The sequence below is a fragment of the Oryctolagus cuniculus genome, chromosome 4 (assembly GCF_964237555.1).
Source record: "Oryctolagus cuniculus chromosome 4, mOryCun1.1, whole genome shotgun sequence".
In the NCBI taxonomy this organism is placed as follows: domain Eukaryota; kingdom Metazoa; phylum Chordata; class Mammalia; order Lagomorpha; family Leporidae; genus Oryctolagus; species Oryctolagus cuniculus.
This window is the reverse complement of record NC_091435.1, coordinates 102,551,525-102,568,610: the sequence shown is the minus strand read 5'-3', so window position 1 is coordinate 102,568,610 and position 17,086 is coordinate 102,551,525. Positions and strand designations below refer to the sequence as shown.

The 17,086-nt window shown below is 46.7% G+C and overlaps 1 long non-coding RNA gene across 1 annotated transcript in view; it reads left to right on the top strand.

Annotated features, from left to right (window-relative positions):
- The first annotated feature begins 4,150 nt into the window (after positions 1 to 4,150).
- The window catches only part of LOC127482901 (uncharacterized), a 79,670-nt gene continuing 66,734 nt past the window's right edge, over positions 4,151 to 17,086 (top strand). The window contains exon 1 of the long non-coding RNA XR_007908806.2: positions 4,151 to 4,430. This is a non-coding gene — a long non-coding RNA (uncharacterized lncRNA). The remainder of the gene's footprint in view (positions 4,431 to 17,086) is intronic.

Sequence of the window (17,086 nt, the reverse complement as noted above, 5' to 3'; positions counted from 1 at the left end):
GTGGGGGGTGGGGAGTGAGTTTTGCACTAAGATTCTGTGCAAGTTAAGACTAACAAAAGCCATTTTGGACTGCTTGGGGGTTGCAAGTAACAAAACACCAATCAGGTTAAGCAGTAGGGAGAATGTGTAGGTGGTCACAAGTCATCCGTGGCAGGCAGCATGCACCAACCGCCAATTCCATCAGCCCCCACTGGGCTCTGTCCCTGCCCCCAGCCCTGCCTTCACACACGCTGGGAAACAGCTCATACACAAGGTTCCTAAATACACCAACTTGCAGTTTTAGCCCTGGGCAGAAACTGTGTTTTTTCACTTCCAGTTTCAAAATCCCCCCCAAGAAAACCTGTGTTGTGTCAGGTCTTTGCTCGCGGACTCCCTGCCTGCCACAAGGTTGGGGAAGGGCAGCGACTGGTACAGCTTAGGTCGGAGGCTCCCTGCCCACTCTCTCTCGGCGCCGACAAAGCGGCTCCTGCTGTAACTGCGGGTGTGGGGCGCCACTAAGCCAGGAGTGGAGGGGGAAGGGCTGAGGACGCCGGGCTGCCGGTGCGTTTTCAGAAACCACCGCAGGGGCTCTGGCCTCACCGGCCGCCCAGGACTGGACTCTGGGCAAGCCAGTCCCTTGCGAAATCTGGATTTCACTGAATCCTCACGACGGTCACTGAGGGGCCTGGCTGCTGCCCCCATTTCACAGATGCGGGCCTCAGAGACGTTGAGCACCCGGCCCACACTTAGGCAGCTAAGAAGCCCACAGAGCAGGATTCTGCTTCCAGGCGCTTCCAAGTCTCTGGGCTGCTGGCACCACCCAGGGCGCGCACCCACCCAGCTCAGCGGGGAGGAGAAGGCCGGCCCTGGGGGAGGGGCAGCCCGACACCGCGGGTTGGGCCGGGGTCCCACCCGGGCCCGAGGCGTGCAGGGATGCGGCCTGAGGAGCCCACGCCGAGCAGGGCGCGGGGTGGGGGGAGGGGTGCTCGGGGCCTGAATGCAAGGCCCCGGCACCGCAGGCAAGGCCACGCCCTGGTTGGGAGAGCGTCCCTCCAGATCCCGGCCTTTAACTGCAATCCCATTTAAGGACAACCCGGCCCGGTTCACACCTAGCCTTGAAGATGACAGATGGCTCTGTGGTCCATTTGCAGGGTGAGAACGGGAGCCTATAACTCTGCACCTGCACTGCCGGCTCCATAAACCAAGCAGATCGTGGCCCATAAAATGCCACCGCCGCTGAGGCGCAAAATCCAAGCGGTCACCTGGAGAAGGAAGTCCGCCACGGAGAGCGCCCCGGGACCCCGCACCCACGGGGGAGGCTGGGCACGCGGGTGGGGGATGGGCGCAGGCGGCCTCCCCTCCCCCCACCCCGTGCCTCCGCTCCCGGCTTTGTAGCCCTGCTCTGCCACGTGGTAAAAGCTTCCGGAGGGCGGGGGGTGGAGGGGGCGGCATCAGTTATTTCTGCCTGAAGAGTTTTTGACCAAACGTAAGCGTCGGAGGAGCGGGAGCCCGAACCCCCCACCCCGCCACCCCCCAAGCCCCAGCGGCTGCGACCCCGACGCGGCGGCGGCAGAGCCCCAGCGCCGAGCGGCTGCAAGGCGCCCCTCCCCCGCCGCGCCCGCGAGCCCATTTTCGCTTGGCCGGTCCCCGCGCTGCCGGATGGATCGCGCCCCACCCCCGCTCCTCTGCTCAGTCATTCAGACTTGGAAAGTCAATAACACGCTGACATCATCAGGGGTTTGTGTATTATTACACGGCTACTTTCCAGAGTACCTGGCATTCTCTAAGAGAGGAGCACTCTGGCTGCCCAAGAAAGGGCCCTGAACTGGGAGCCTGGAGGCCTCGGGCGGGGCGGCTGCTCGGAGCAAGGCTCGGTGCTCGGCGGGGAGCGTCTTCTGGGCACCAATTAGGAGCAGATCCTCAGCTTCTGCTGCGCTGGATGCAGATGCACTTTAGATATCGATACAGCCTTCACTGTGGCTTGGGGGCACACTTATAAATCATCCTTAAGTGACCTGTGTTTCTACCAGAGACATCCAGAAGCATTTTCAGTGATCTTTGCATAGGAAAAAAAGAAAGGCATCTTCTAGGCCCAGGAGCCCAAAGCTGATTCTTCTGAGCCTCTCGGGGTTTGCCTGTGCGAGTCTCTTATGTAATCGCCATCACGGCTGATTAGGTCTTCCTGGTCTCTTCCTCCCTCCAGGGCTGAGCTGGGTGGTTTGGTGGCTGTGTTTTTCTTTAAGCCGCATGCTGGGCAAACACACATCCATAGGAAACACATCCCAGATCCACGGTGCAGGCTGCTCCCCCAACGGCTCCCTTGTGCAGAGTGGCTCAGTTTTTTTTTGGGGGGGGGGAGGGAAGTAGATTAATTTGTTGTTAATTAAGACTCCTTTATGTTGCTACTCTGGCATTTCCTTTTCCTAGAACGAGTTTTTAAAGATAATTTCATGTATTTTAGATGATCCCCCCCTCCTCTTGGCTGTGGTACTTGAAACAGCTTATATAATGACTTAACTATCGATTACTGTTCTGTTCATACACACACCTGAGTTTAAAAAAACAGCCGTAAAACTTAGACAACGCTGTACCTTCTCTATTTGGCCAAACAGGCGATTTCTTTCTTCACACACACACACACACACACACACACACACACACACACACACAGGGCTGACTGACCTCATTTGAGATTTTCTTAGTATCTTAAGTGGCAAAAAATGGCAGCCAGCCCTGAGCTGGCTGCCCAGAGAAGTACAAGGGCAGAGCTGTTCTTGCCTGGCCCCATCCTACCCTGGGAACCTCAGGCCCAGCGCCATAGGCAGTGATAGAAACACCCCCCCTCCCGCCGGAAGCGAAGCAGACTCGGGTCTCAACAATGTAACAATTTCCCTATGTGCACTTGATCGGTTCAGGAGAATTTGTAGTCGGTTATGACTGCTTCCTTCCAGATGGTCCGAAGGAAAACTCTCCCACCAGGCTTGCACTTCTAAAAATCACTTCCCCAGGCCTGTCCCTTCCCCGTTTCCCCTTTCCGAGGCGAGGCAGCTGGGGAGCCCGAGCAGCCAAGCAGGCCTTCCAGGCCATTCGGTGCATGCGTGTTCCTGTTCCTGTTCCGCCTGTGGAGACCGAAGTGGGGAGGAGGGGCGGTGCCCAGGACCTGCGCCAGGGGACGCCTCTCTCGCTTGGGGGTTTTCTGAGCTCATTAGAGACCAGTCTGCCTCTTTGGTTCTCCGCAGGAAGAGTCTCTTAAATCTCTAAGCACTTCTGTTTCCTAACCCAACCGACCCTCTGGCCCTTGCCCAAGTCCTGCCAGACACAACTGCCCGATCCAGGGGTCCTTGCTAAGCGAGGGTACCAGCTGCCGAGTTCAGGGTGCTGAGCTTTGAAACTTGGCAACGCGCTCGCCGCCCTGGGGTTTCTGCCAAGGCAGGGGAGGACAAAGGCCAGAGGGTTGGCTTGGGCAGAACCCCTGGGATTAGGAAGTTGGCGCTTTGGCCTAGCAGAGAGCCCTGAAATGAGAAGGAAGAGAAGAGAATTTGTGGAAAGGAACCATGTTGAGGATCTCCAAAGGAGCGCAGCGTGTTGGACAAGCATCAGTGCCAGAGCATGCCCTGTGCCTCTCCAGTGTCAGTCCTCCTGGCCTGGTCGGGGGAGGAGGAGGCACCCGGACCTGGTGGGCGTAGAAGGAGTCCTGTTAGAGTGACACTGGCATTTCCCACAATCCTCTGCGGGAAAGGAGGGGACCCCCAGGGCCTTTACTGTCACGTGTTTGTCAGCTGGTTATACCGGGCGCATTTTCATTCACCCAGGGTTACCCCTTTGCGGGGGGGTCCCTGTGAAGACATTCAGCTACAAAGCCCTGACCCTGCTGTGGGACAGGCAGTGTCTGCACATGGATCCTTTGGCTTGATGAAGGCCACGGCATTGCTTTTTTGAATTATCTCTGGGCAAGATTTCCAATTGCTTGCATGCTGATTTCTTTTCTTTAAAAAAAAATTAAATAAAAAATATACAAAACACAAGCCAATTTTTTTATTATTAGATTCAGAAAATTAGATTCAGAAAATCATTCTGTCAAATGGTTACTGAGGTTTCTAAATGTTATTCTCAGTTGCTATGCACATCTCATGGCGGAATGTAACAAACAGTTCTTGAACCTGGGAAGGAACTTTGAGGAGCACAGGAGCAGGCCTTGCAATCCGGAGGCTTAAGAGCCAAATTGAGGTCCCATGTCTATGTAGGTTGGCCTGAATAGGCGTCTTTTAAAAATTGGATTAAAAAAACCCAGAGATTTCACGTAAAAATCCAATTTTTCCTGAAGAGTAAACAGCTTTGGGCAACACAAGCCACATCAGCAACCGGGTGGAGCAAGCAGCTGCCTCCTCTAAGCCAGCACAGCTCACTGCTGCCCACAGCTCTAACCTCTTCCGGTCCTCTCACTCCCCCAGGTAGGCGCACTCATTTAAGCTGTTTGCTTGGTGACAAAAAGCATTTGAGTCTTTGTATCCCTTCACAGGGCCTCTGCTTGAAACAGGCTTCTTGAGGCTTTTTCTGGCTGCCTCCCAGGGGACTCACAGGGACAGAACATTCTGCCAGGGTCGAAAGAAGCCATCCAGAGCCGAGGAGGTCTGAGCCTGGAGGCCATGGTGTTGGTACAGTTTCTATGAATCATTGGGTGCCCCAGATAATCTCTAGATAAGTGGATCGCACACTTTGGATCCATGTGGGTAAATATCCTCAGATGCAAGTCAGATACTATTTTGATGAAAATAAAAATTTGCCCAATAATTTATATATGTCATTTTACTTATTTACCTGAGGGGCAGAGGGGAGAGAGAGTGGGAGACATATAAGCAGCTCCCATCTGCTGGTCCACTCCCCAAATGCCCACAATGGCTGGGGCTGGCCCAAGTCGTAGCTGGCAGCCAAGAACTCAGTCTAGCTCTTCCATGTTGTTGCAAAGGATACAATATCCAATATTTTCCAAAAATTGACATTTTTGAATAAAACTACTACATCACTTTAAAAAATATATCTAATGGGATCCAAATAGCACAGTAATCAAATACCTATCATCATTCACTTAAAACATTCATGAACAAGCTCTTCTGTAATACTGACAGGTTTTACATCATTTTTATCCTTGAATGTATGTAGCTATCCTTATAGTTCATCAAAAAATAAACTTTAACTGTAAAATGGTGTGATTATATAACTCTCAGTGTTAATGTTTATTTAAAATATTTACCTCAATAAGGTCAGTATGGCTTTTCTTCTAATTGGTTTATGTAATAAACCAATATGACCTGTTGTTAGATGGAGGTAGGTTTGTACTAAGTTTTTAATGATTTATTTATTAATTTATTTGAAAGGCAGAGTTACAGAGAGGCACAGGCAGAGGGAGAGATCTTCCATCTGCTCGTTCACTCCTCAAATGGCTACAGTGGCTGGAGCTGGGCTGATACAAAGCCAGCAGCCAGGAGCTTCTTCCAGGTCTCCCACGTGGGTGCAGGGGCCCAAGGACTTGGGCCATCTTCTGCTGCTTTCCCAGGCCATGGCAGAGAGCTGATAGGAAGTGGAGCAGCCAGGATGAGCACATATGGGATGCAGGCACTGAAGGTGGTGGCTTTACCCGCTATACCACAGTGCCAGCCCAGGTTTGCACTAATTCTATTTTTCTTTTTTTTGTGCATTCATGCACATGTGTGGGTACACATATGAACACAAGAAGCATTGTCATTTAAGTAGGCAGTGAAAATAATTTTTTGAACCTCCTGAATCAGTTTCCAAAGATCTCCTGGCTTGTCAAAAATCAGTTGTAGTTAGATACTTCTTCAATCTTGTGGGAGCAAAGAATGGGAAGCTACTTGATTAGCGAAAGTGTTTTTAGTCAACAAAGGGTCTGTGTTTGCTTCCTCTACACCTGTCCTTAGACTTAGTTCTTCCTTTTCTCATACTCTAGAGGTACTCATGACCAGGGCAGTGCAGCACAGTAAGATCTGATATGAGTGTGAGGGATGCACTTGTTCTGTAAAGTAGGAGACAGGGCACAAATTCAGGCCTGGGTTCTTGCAGTAAAACAGAGCTCCATGGAGGCCAATGCAGTCAGTGGTTGTAGTCATAATATATCCATTGTGCTCCAGTAGGAGGCACATTATATTCTGTGGCTCTTTCTAGGGTGCTCCCTGTCAGCTCCCCTGTGGGAACAGTGGAAGGGAACCTGGCTGTGGGATTCTGGCTCCTTGTGAAGTTGCTGATGGTTGGGCGCCCAAGAGCGTATGCAACATGGGCTTTTCAGGTATAACCTGGCTCTGGATGTCATGAGCTTGGTTCTTTCTTTTTGCTGGGACTCTAGTAGGAATAATCTGGGAAAGGCTGTGCTCTCCACCCCACCCTTATCCCTCCACCATATACTGGTTGAAAGAACAGTTCCTGTTCCTCCTCTGTTACGCTCAGCTGTCTGGCCCTCCTCCCCCACACGTGATCTCCCAAGTGTGTTGGTGTTGTTTTAAAGAAGGAAGCAAAAGGTGAGCCAAGAATTTCTAAAGGAGGTAGCTGACAGTATTCCAAGTGTGGCCTTTTGTTCACCACTTTCTTTCCTTGGTAGTTTTGAGAATTTGCAAGCTTGCGGTCTTTAAGTTAAAGAGTCATCTGGAAGATAAGCCTGTCTTCACTGCTCCTACCATTTGATCTGGTGTCACCGACAAGAGCATTGTGGGGACCTGGACTTTGAGAGTTATTTGTATAGTGATGGTGACGGAAGCTGCTGGAGAGGATGAGATCACTGGAGAGTGTGTTTAAGAGAAGAGAGCCAGAAAACAAGAGCCGGGGATCATAGCAGATCAGAGTAATGAGCTGGCAAAGGACATTATGAAAGGGAGTAGGTATTGAGGCTAGCTGTTAGGATGCTCGTGTCCCACGTTGAAATGCTTGGGTTCAGCACTCAGCTCCGGCTCCTGACACCAGCTTCCTGCTAACGCAGACTCTGGGAGGCAGCAGGTGAAGGCTCTAGTAATTGGTCGCTGCTACACACAAGAGAGACCTGGGCTGAGTTCCTGGCTTCCAGCTTCGGCCTGGCCCACTCTGGTCAGTGTGGGCATTTGAGGAGTAAGCCAGCGAATGGGAACTCTGTTTGTCTCTGTCTTTGAAATTGAGTGGAGAATGACGTGGAGGGAGAGCATAGCCAGTGAAGAGGGGAGAATGCTGGAAAAATGTTTTTGTTTTTCTTTGGCTTGCTTTTTTTGTTTTGTCAAGAGTGTTAAAGGTAATGGGAGAAGCTAGGAGAGAACAGACATAAAAGGCGTTGGACCAGCCCTAAGGAATTCGGTAGACATTTTGGCAAGAGCAGTTCCTGGGGGAGAAGTAGTAAGTGTGAAAGCGCAGAGGGTGAGAAGGGAAGTTGTGAGGCCAAGGAAGCTGTGCTGGGACACAGCTTTTTCAGGAAGCTCGATTTGTGAAGGAGGGATTGATATGCCACAAAGGAAGGGGACCACTTCAACCTGTTTCTAATGCTGGTGATGGCAGGGAGCCAGTGGAGGGGGAGAGCTGAAGCTGGGCAGAGAGTGAGGACACGTAACGGCCAGAGGCCACAGAAACCCCAGAGAGGCTGCGCTTTAGAGGGCAATGACATGTATGGTGTGCTGCAGGTCTCCTCCTCCTCTGTTTAAGCCCTGGTAAAGTCATTGAATATGGAACTAATATGCCTCCACCACTGCGTTCACAGGGTCACTGTCCAGTTTACCCCCTCGCAGGCAGACATGACACATGCTTAGTACAATATCCTATTTGTGAGTGAGTTCTTAACTCACTTTTAGTTCTCAGTAGGCATTATGATTAGCAAGTGAAATTTAAGGACTTAAGAGGGTACTTTGTGGAGAAACAATTAAAAGATAAATAGATTTTAGTTCAAAAGAGTTCGTAATCCATGCATCATTTTTTCATAATATACATTTTCCATGAACGTTTTGCAGACTTCTTGTATTGATGCAATAGAAAAAAAGTTAAGGTATTTCTTAGGCTCCATATGTAAGAGAAAAAAAAAAAGGCACACAAACCAGGGGAAGGAGGGTGCAGAAGAGCAGTTCCTACCCAGTGTCAATCCTGGCCGTTAATTTGTCCAGATGCACTGTAGTTGAACCAATCAATTGGGAGACAGCCCAGGTGCATCATTAAACTGGTTTCACTTCCCAGGTCAGCGGTGCTCAATCAGCTGCACACAAACATGATGTTAAATTTCGTCTTTCCACAGAGCAATTCGAAGGTCCACACATTCGTGTATGCAGAATGCCCATGTTACAAACACACGGCCCAAAGTATCCTGTAGGGATAAAAAGAACTGCAAGCTCACAAGAGTGAAAAGAGATTCAGATGTTCTGTCCCCAACTCTTTAACATGTTGTTGCTTGCCAAGTGGCGTTCCCGGTGCTGCACTACCTTGTAATGTGCCTCCCCATCAGTCTTCTGCAGGAGGAACCTGGGCAGCAGTTAAACTGTGTCTAAATACAAATTGCCTTGGTCTAGAAGACTGTTGGCTTCTTTAATTGACTCAATTTATTAGCCTTCCTCATCAGCACATTCTCTGAAGACTATGTACCCAGAACCTGAAAATTCCCAATTTTATTATTAAAAGAAAGTTGAGTGTTTCAAAACTTGCTGTAGAATTCTACCCACAGATGTCTGGATAGAGTTATAGAATGACTGGCAGGATGCCTTCATCCAGTTTGGTTTTACTGGTCAAATGTCCAGTTGAAACCTGTGAGAAATTTGTCAAATGAAGAGTAAAGACCCCGGCTCTGTCCCAGCTTTTAATTTGAAAGAATCCTAATGGGCTGATATTGGTGTGGGGCAGCTCTTCAGCTGGTAACCAGGCCTGGTCAATTCTGCTGTCTCTTGCATCTATCTCCATCCTCTCCATCCCACCTCCTACAGCTCCTCCAGTCCTTCCCGCCTCACCTGTCAATTGCTGCAACAGCTCCAACTGGTCCCCCGCTTCCAGGTTCTCTCAACTTCAATTCCACTCCACAAGTATCAAGGGAGTATTTTGTAAATCACCAGCCCTGCCACATCCTTCACCATTTCCCTGTTTAAATGCCCTGGGGGTGGGCATTTAGCCTAGCAGTTGAAGCACCTGTGTGTCATATAAGAGAAGCTGGGATGTGAAACCTGGCCCCGCTTCTGACTCCACTTTCCTGATAATGTAGACCCTGGGAGGCAACACTATTGGCTCAGGTAACTGGGTTCTTGCCACCTTTGTGAGAGTTAAATTGAGTCTCTCAGTTCCAAGGTTTGGCCTGTCCCAATCCCTGGCTGTTGTGAGCATTCAAGGAGTGAATCAGTGGATATTACTCTTCATTTGTCTTTGTCTCTCTGCTCTCAAAAACAAAAGTGCACGTGGAGCTGGCATTGTGCTGTAGGGGGTTAAGTTGCAGCCTGAAGGCAGTGCCAGCATGCCATATGGGCATTGGTTCATATCCTGGCTGCTTCACTTCCAATACAGCTCTGTGCTAATGGCCTGGGAAAAGCAGCAGAAGATAGCCCAGTGCTTGGGCCCCTGCCACTCACGTGGGCGTCCCAGATGAAGCTCCTGGCTCCTGGCTCTGACCTTGCCTAGATGTGGCCTTTGCAACCATCTGGGGAGTGAACCAGCCAATGGAAATCTCTCTCTCTCTCTGTAACTGACTTTCAAATAAATAAATAAATAAATCTTTAAAAGAGTACCTTGATATTGCTTACTGAACCAAGTAGAGATTTTTCTTTCGCATAAAAATAATTTATTAGCATATGTAAGATCATGTGCTTTGATTAAAAGTGACATAAAAAGCAGACACTGAGTTCCTTCTAGGAAATGCAAATGAGAAAGGCTTTGATGGGCTGTATGAAAGGAAAGATCCTACATTCCTAGGTCAAATCAGGGTTGCTCAGGGTCTGACGCTTATACAACTTGGGGGCCGTTTTTAAGAAAAGAGAATGGAAAGTGTATACTAACTGCAAAATTAAAGATTTATTTATTTATTTGAAAGGCAGAGTTACAGAGAGGGAGAGCCAGAGAAAGAACCATCCACTGGTTCACTCCGCAAATGGTTACAATGGCTGGAGCTGGGCTGATCCAAAGCCAGGAGCCAGAAGCTTCTTCTGGGTCTCCCACACAGGTGCAGGGGCCCAAGCACTTGGGTCATCTTCTACTGATTTCCCAGGCCATAGCAGAGAGCTGAATTGGAAGTGGAGCAGCCAGGACTTGAACCAGCGCCCATATGGGATGCCAGGACTGCAGGCGGTGGCTTTACCAGCATGCTATACCACAGTGCCGACCCTTAACTGCAAAATTAGATATTGGTCTTGGAAGGGGTCAGTGCCAATGAGAGGCCTTGGAGTATAGGTATTATTAGCTTCAGAATAGTAATAAACTGCCTCTGGGTCAAACAAGTGGGGCCTAATAACTACATTGATTTGTCTTGGATTTTTATAGTTGGGTCACAGTGACACATTCATGAGGCATCAACTCAAATAGTGCAGGGGGTTTAGGATGAAACGCAGCATTATCTTGTCCCTGACCATCCTCACCTTTGCTTCTATCTCCAGAGATGAGCTGTTTTAACGTTCGCTTTACCTTGGCATTTACTCCAAGAAGGATAAAAATAATATATGCTTATGCTTTATTTTCCTGATTAATCAAATTTGAATAGTACCTACTGGATTTATCATACTCTAGGACACCTCTTCCCAGTGCTTAGTAGTAATTATTACTGTTTTAGTCCTAATTTTTTTTGTAATTTAAGCTAGTAATTAACTTATATTTTAGTCTTGTGTGATTTAGAAATCATTCCTTAATAGAATCCCATGATCACTCAACACATAGCATCTCTTGTCTGCTGCTTTCTTTGTTGTTCTTTGCACACAGGTTCCTGGTGCCTCCTTCTTCCAGCCCTGTCTGCTTTTGTATATTGAAGTCCTTTCTAGCCTTCAAAGCCCCAATCAATTTTTACCTCATCCATAAATCTCAGCTGTTCCAATATACTTTGGTATCTCTCTTTGAATGCTTTACACTTGACTTCTGCAACACACAATTTAACACTTAATTATAAAGCTTATTGTTTGTTTTTGAGGCTAGTCCCCTCCCTATTCCTGGAGCCAATCACCGTATCTCTTGCAAGGTTGACTCTTCAATAAATGTTTATTGAACTGAATCATTGTGTTCTGTAATTGTTTCAGATCTGTGCAGCTTACCTGCCTCACTAGATTATTAACTAAACACGTTTTTGTATTTTCTCATATTGTACACAGAGTAGACACTCAATGATAAATAATTGCTGAATAATTCTGACCTTTTGTTTCCCACATTAATTTTGTAGCATTTCTCCTATATTTATTGGAAGATAGCAGAAGGTAGGTGAAAGCATAATATTTAGTATTAACTCTGGGTCTTACAAAAATATAAATTTCTTTCCAACTTTTCTTTGTAAGCATAATTCTTTCTCTCCATTCACCCCCTAAACTACCAAAGGTATCGTTAAATGTGCCTTTAAAAATCATCCTTCCAGGAAAAGGCATTGAGCCTCGGGGTTAAGATGCTTATATCCCTCATAGAAGTGCCTGGGGTGGAATCCCAACTCTAGCTCCTGACTCTGGTTTCCCATTAGTGCAGACACTAAGAGGCAGTAGTGATGGCTCAAATAATTGGATTTCTGCCACCCATTTGGAGGACTTGGATTGAGTTTCTGGTTCTTGGCTGTGGCCCCAGCTGAGCACTGGCTATTGTGGGCATCTGGGAAGTGAATCATCAAATAGCAGCTCACCCTGTCCATCTCTCTCTCTCCCCCTCTGTCTCTTTGGCTCTCAAATAAAGCACAATTATTCTTTAGAGCAGTTTTTGTGGCAGGAAAAATTACTCAGAGGCTTTTTTTTTTTTTTAAAGATTTTATTTATTTACTTGAGAACTAAAGTTCCAGAGAGGGAGAGACAGAGAGAAAGGTCTTCCATTTGCTGGTTTATTCCCCAAATGGCTGCAAAGGCTGGAGGTGGGTCGATCTGAAGCCAGGAGCTGGGAACCAGGAACCAGGAGCTTCCTCTGAGTTTCCCACAAGGGTGCAGAGGCCCAAGCTTGTGGACCATTTACTGCTTTCTCAGGCCATAGCAGAGATCTGGATGAGAAGAAGAGCAGCCAGGACTAGAACCTGCGCCCACATGGGATGCAAGCACTGCAGGCAGAGGTTTCGCCCACTACACCACAGTGTCAACCCCCACAGAAGCTTTTTTCTTTAAAGTTCAGCTTTAGGGGCAGGTGCTGTGACATACGTAGCAGGTGGGGCTTCCACGTGCAGTCCTGGCATCACATATGGGTGCCAGTTCAAGTCCCAGCTGCTCTACTTCCAATCCAGCTCTCTGCTATGGCCTGGGAAATCAAATCCTTGGGCCCCTGCACCTGTGTGGGAGACCCAGAAGAAGCTCCCAACTCCTGGCTTTGAGACCATTTGGGAAGCGAACCAGCGGATGGAAGACCTCTGTCTCTCTGCCTCTCCTCTCTGTAACTCTGCCTTTCAAACAAATAAATCTTTAAAAAAAGTTCAGCTTTAAAGTTTTAATTTTCTACTTACAAATCCAGCAAATTTAAACAATAATTTTAAGGAGTCTTTGGTTAATGTTTAGTCTCTTTTATAAGCTTAAACAACTAAGAACATTTAAAATTTCATTTATGATTTAAATATGCTTTATTTTCCTTTTATAAACTACAATCCTTTAATAAAACCTCTCCTATGTACTTAAACAACTGTTATAAATCTAATGAATCAAATTCACAGATAAGAGAATGTTGACATCTATTAAATCTGCCACTATTGTATTTATTTAAAATCACAACTGTAAATCAACAACTCGATTATACATTAAAAAAAATTTTTTTTTGACAGGCAGAGTGGACAGTGAGAGAGAGAGAGAAAGGTCTTCCTTCCATTGGTTCACCCTCCAAATGGCTGCTACAGCGGGCGCGCTGCACCGATCCGAAGCCAGGAGCCAGGTGCTTCCTCCTGGTTTCCCATGAGGGTGCAGGGCCCAAGCACTTGGGCCATCCTCCACTGCACTCCCTGGCCTCAGCAGAGAGCTGGCCTGGAAGAGGGGCAACCGGGACAGAATCTGGCGCCCTAACTGGGACTAGAACCCGGTGTGCCGACGCCGCAGGTGGAGGATTAGCCAAGTGAGCTGCGGTGCCGGCCGATTATACATTTTTTTAAGATTTATTTACTTATTTGAAAGTCAGAGTTACACAGAGAGAGAAGCAGGGGCAAGGAAAGGTCCTCCATCCACTGGTTCACTCTGCAATTGACCACAACAGCCTGAGCTGTGTTGATCTGAAGCCAGCAGCCAGGAGTTTCCTCCTCCAGGTCTCCCATGTGGGTGCAGGGGCCCAAGGAGTTGGGCCATGTTCTGCTTTCCCAGGCCATAGCAGAGAGCTGGATCGGAAATGGAGCAGCCGGGTCTCGAACTGGCGCCCATGTGGGATGCTGGCACTGCAGGCAGTGGCTCCACCAGCTATGCCACAGCACCGGCTCCTCGATTATACATTTTAAAGTTACAACTTACTTTTATACTTAATACAAAATTATAAGTATTACAGGTTTAATTTTTTTAAGCATTTATGTGCTTAGATTGTTTTTAAAAGTTTAATTTATTTATTTGAAAGAGTAACTGGGAGAGAGAGAGAGAGGGAGATAGAGAGAGAAAGGTCATCTGCTAGTTCACTCTCCAGATGGCTGCAGTGGCCAAGGCTGAGTCAGGCTGAAGCGGGTAGAAAAGAAAAGTGGGATGCAGGCATTGCAGATGGCTGCTTAACTTGCTACGTCACATTGCCAACCCTAAATCTCAACATTTCTGGGAATTAAACAGATGCACATCATTGTGGGAAAAATATGTTGCCCTGATGAATTCTGGGGATTGCCTCTATCTTAGTTTGGGCTGCTTCAACAGGTTACTACAAATGACAGACATATATTTCTCACAAACCCAGAATCCAGAAATCCAAGATCAGTGTACCAACACAGCAGGGTTTTTGGTGAATGATCTCTTCCTGGTTTTCAGACAGCAGTGCCTTCACTTGGCAGGGAGAGAGCCTCACGCCCTTGCGTCTTCCAAAGACGCTGATCCCATTCATGAAGACTCCGCAGGCATCGCTACCTAATTACGTCCCAAAGACCCCACTTACACACTACCATCAACCTGCCAGGAGGCTTCGCCGCGTGAGTGGGTGAGGAGGGCACACATGCTCTGTCTGTACCACCTTCCCACTTGACTTTAGGAGTTGTCTTTTCAGTTTGTCGAAGGTGCTTAACACCTGGACACATCAGCTTGGTAATGACTGCAGTAGCTTGGCAGAGGGTTTTTTTTTTTTTTTTTTTTTTTTATAATCGTTTCTGGGTAAATAGCCTCCATTTGGGGTAATGATGAACAGTAGATGCAACCACAACTTTTCCTCGTTTTGTCTATCAGGAAAGTCTCTTGCTTCATTGGTTTTTGGTAGGCTATCTGCTATATCTAGTTGTACCAGGGCAGTGGAAGGACTCAGGAGGCGACTATGTTTAACTGGAGTTTTCATTACTTTGATTCTTAAAATATGTAAATGTTGAGACTGTAAATCATATCTTTGCATCTAATTTTAATGACCTTTTAAAAAATTCTGTTTTTTGTTTTAAAATGTAATAACTTTTAACATTTTGCCACATTCATTTCAAATGTAGACATTATAGACATACACATGTATACTATTTTTCCCAATGATCTTTGAAGTGGATAGAATCATTCATTTTTCTAAGACATTTCTAATCCAGAAAAGCTATAATTTCTATATTTATTAAAATATTGTTCAGTTGAATTAGGGAGGTCTCTTGGCTTTTATTGGCATTATGGTCACCATGTCTGAGCACATTCTATTGTGAGATGTGAGCTGCAGATAGTGCCCACGTCTAGGTTTTATTTTATAAACCTATGTACAAACCAGTGATTATCACTCTGCCTGATCCTACCATGCTACAGGAGGGAACAGAAAGCCAGCAGTGGAGCAGAACGTGGCCCAGCTAAGCCTTTTCCAAATATCAAAAGGCTATAAAAGGATACAACTGTGCTTCCTCTGCAACTTCCTCTGGAGGTCAGGGAAGGGGATTATACCCTACAGAGTAGTTTTCATACTACGGAATTCATGTCTGCTTGCTCAGGGTCGTAACTTCAGTGCCCACAATAACGTATTGAGGGCCATTAATAAAAATACTTTGAATGAATGAATGGATGGATGGATGGCAGTGTGAGCCAGGCAGGCTCTCTGTGCATGTAAGGGACACATACAGGAGATTGTATTAGTCAGCTTTCTGTTATGGTAACTAAAACACCTGAGAGAAACTTCTTAGGAAGAAAGAAGGTTTATTTTGGCTTACAGTTATGAAAGTTCAGTTTGAGATCAGGCAGGCTCCATTGGTTCACAGCCCTGGGGAGGCTACAGGTACAATCATATGGCAAGCTAGGAAATAAAGAGAGAGAGGGAAGAAAGGGGGAGAGAGAGAGAGAGAGAGAGAGAGAGAGAGAGAGCGTGAGCAAGAGAAAAAGGAAGCACACTGCGCTTACATAACCAACCATCTCTACCTTCTGGGCAAACTCCACTAACCTAAAGACCTCCCACTGGGGTCACCTTCCAGGCACCATAATTAGAACAAGTCTCCACCTATAATCCATCAACAATTAACATTAATCCATTAGTTGTTAACATAACACTTTGGAGTTTAAATGTCTACCTGAGTTTGGGGAACTAAATCTCCATAACAGAGACTGTTTATAAAGCTACCATTTGATACAGGGTTAGATCCCACTAAACTGCAACATTTGCAAGTGGAGAAGAAGCTGACTCCTTTAGGAAAGAACTGGAATGGTTTTATAAATGCTCAAGATAATACAACAAGAGCAGCAACAAAACAAAATTCCTAGGACCTTGCTCCCATGGGCAAGGAGGCCTTTAATGGTGCCTTTGAAATGATGAATATGAGGTGTGAATCATAGTTTTAGAACGGTTTTGTTCATTCTCTGTGATTTTCTAATGAGCGTAAATGACTGTAACCTATGCCTACAGCAGCAATGAGGACAGATAGGCAGGCAGGCAGGACACCCTGTTCCTGCTTGTGATCACTGAAATAGCAAGTTTTCAGTCTGGTGTTTTCTCCTGGGCTCTCTTAATGTCATACCAAGTACCACTGTAGACAGGGAACTAAACCAGCTTTTGAGACCATCTCCAACACAGCAGATGGACTCCTGTTCCATTTCTCATTGTACTCATTTCTTGCTCTATAGTTGGGAAAAATAATTGAACAGCAGGCAACAAACATACAAAATGAAGTCTTTGATACCTAAAGAAGAAGGAAGTCACTGATTCTGTGGAGGTGCTATTAATGTGGGCAATGATTATTTTATTTTCCAATCCAGGTTCCTGCTTCCTACAGAGGTAAAAACACTAAGTGGAGACTAGCATAGTATGCAAATAAGTGCATAATTTATTTAACAGCAGGCAAATAAATATTCATTTATACATGTGTGTGGGCCACTTCACATAGAGAAATACTCATCATGAGTGGGCCAAAGTGTGGCCTATAAATGAGAGAGAAAGGAAAACCAAAAACGGCACCTCTAAGCAAGTGTGAGAGAGGTCCTTCCGAGACTGGTCCACAGTGAAGAGAGGGCAGATGAGAGTGGTATGTCCACATGTGTTCTGCTGTGGAAAGAGGCCTTTCCCACCTTCCACCTCTTTTTATAAAGAAGGGAGTGGTACCCCAAATAGATATACATCTGGGGTGGGGTCTGAGCAAGAGCCCTGGTCCTGGATATGACAGGTATATTCTGGGATGGTGGACATATGAAACTGAGAAAGAGATAGTATCATTTTACAAGTGCCAGAGTTCAAGCTCACCTAACCATTAACTAACTGCCTAGTTACACCATGTCACCACAAGATGAGGAATCATAGAAATCATATGATAGCACTCTTGTACGCTTGTATGGGGGAAGCAGATAAGGACGTTTCTTAGGAGGTCAGGCTCTCAGGAGTTATCAATGAGGAGATACGAGATCCTAGTCAGGAATAA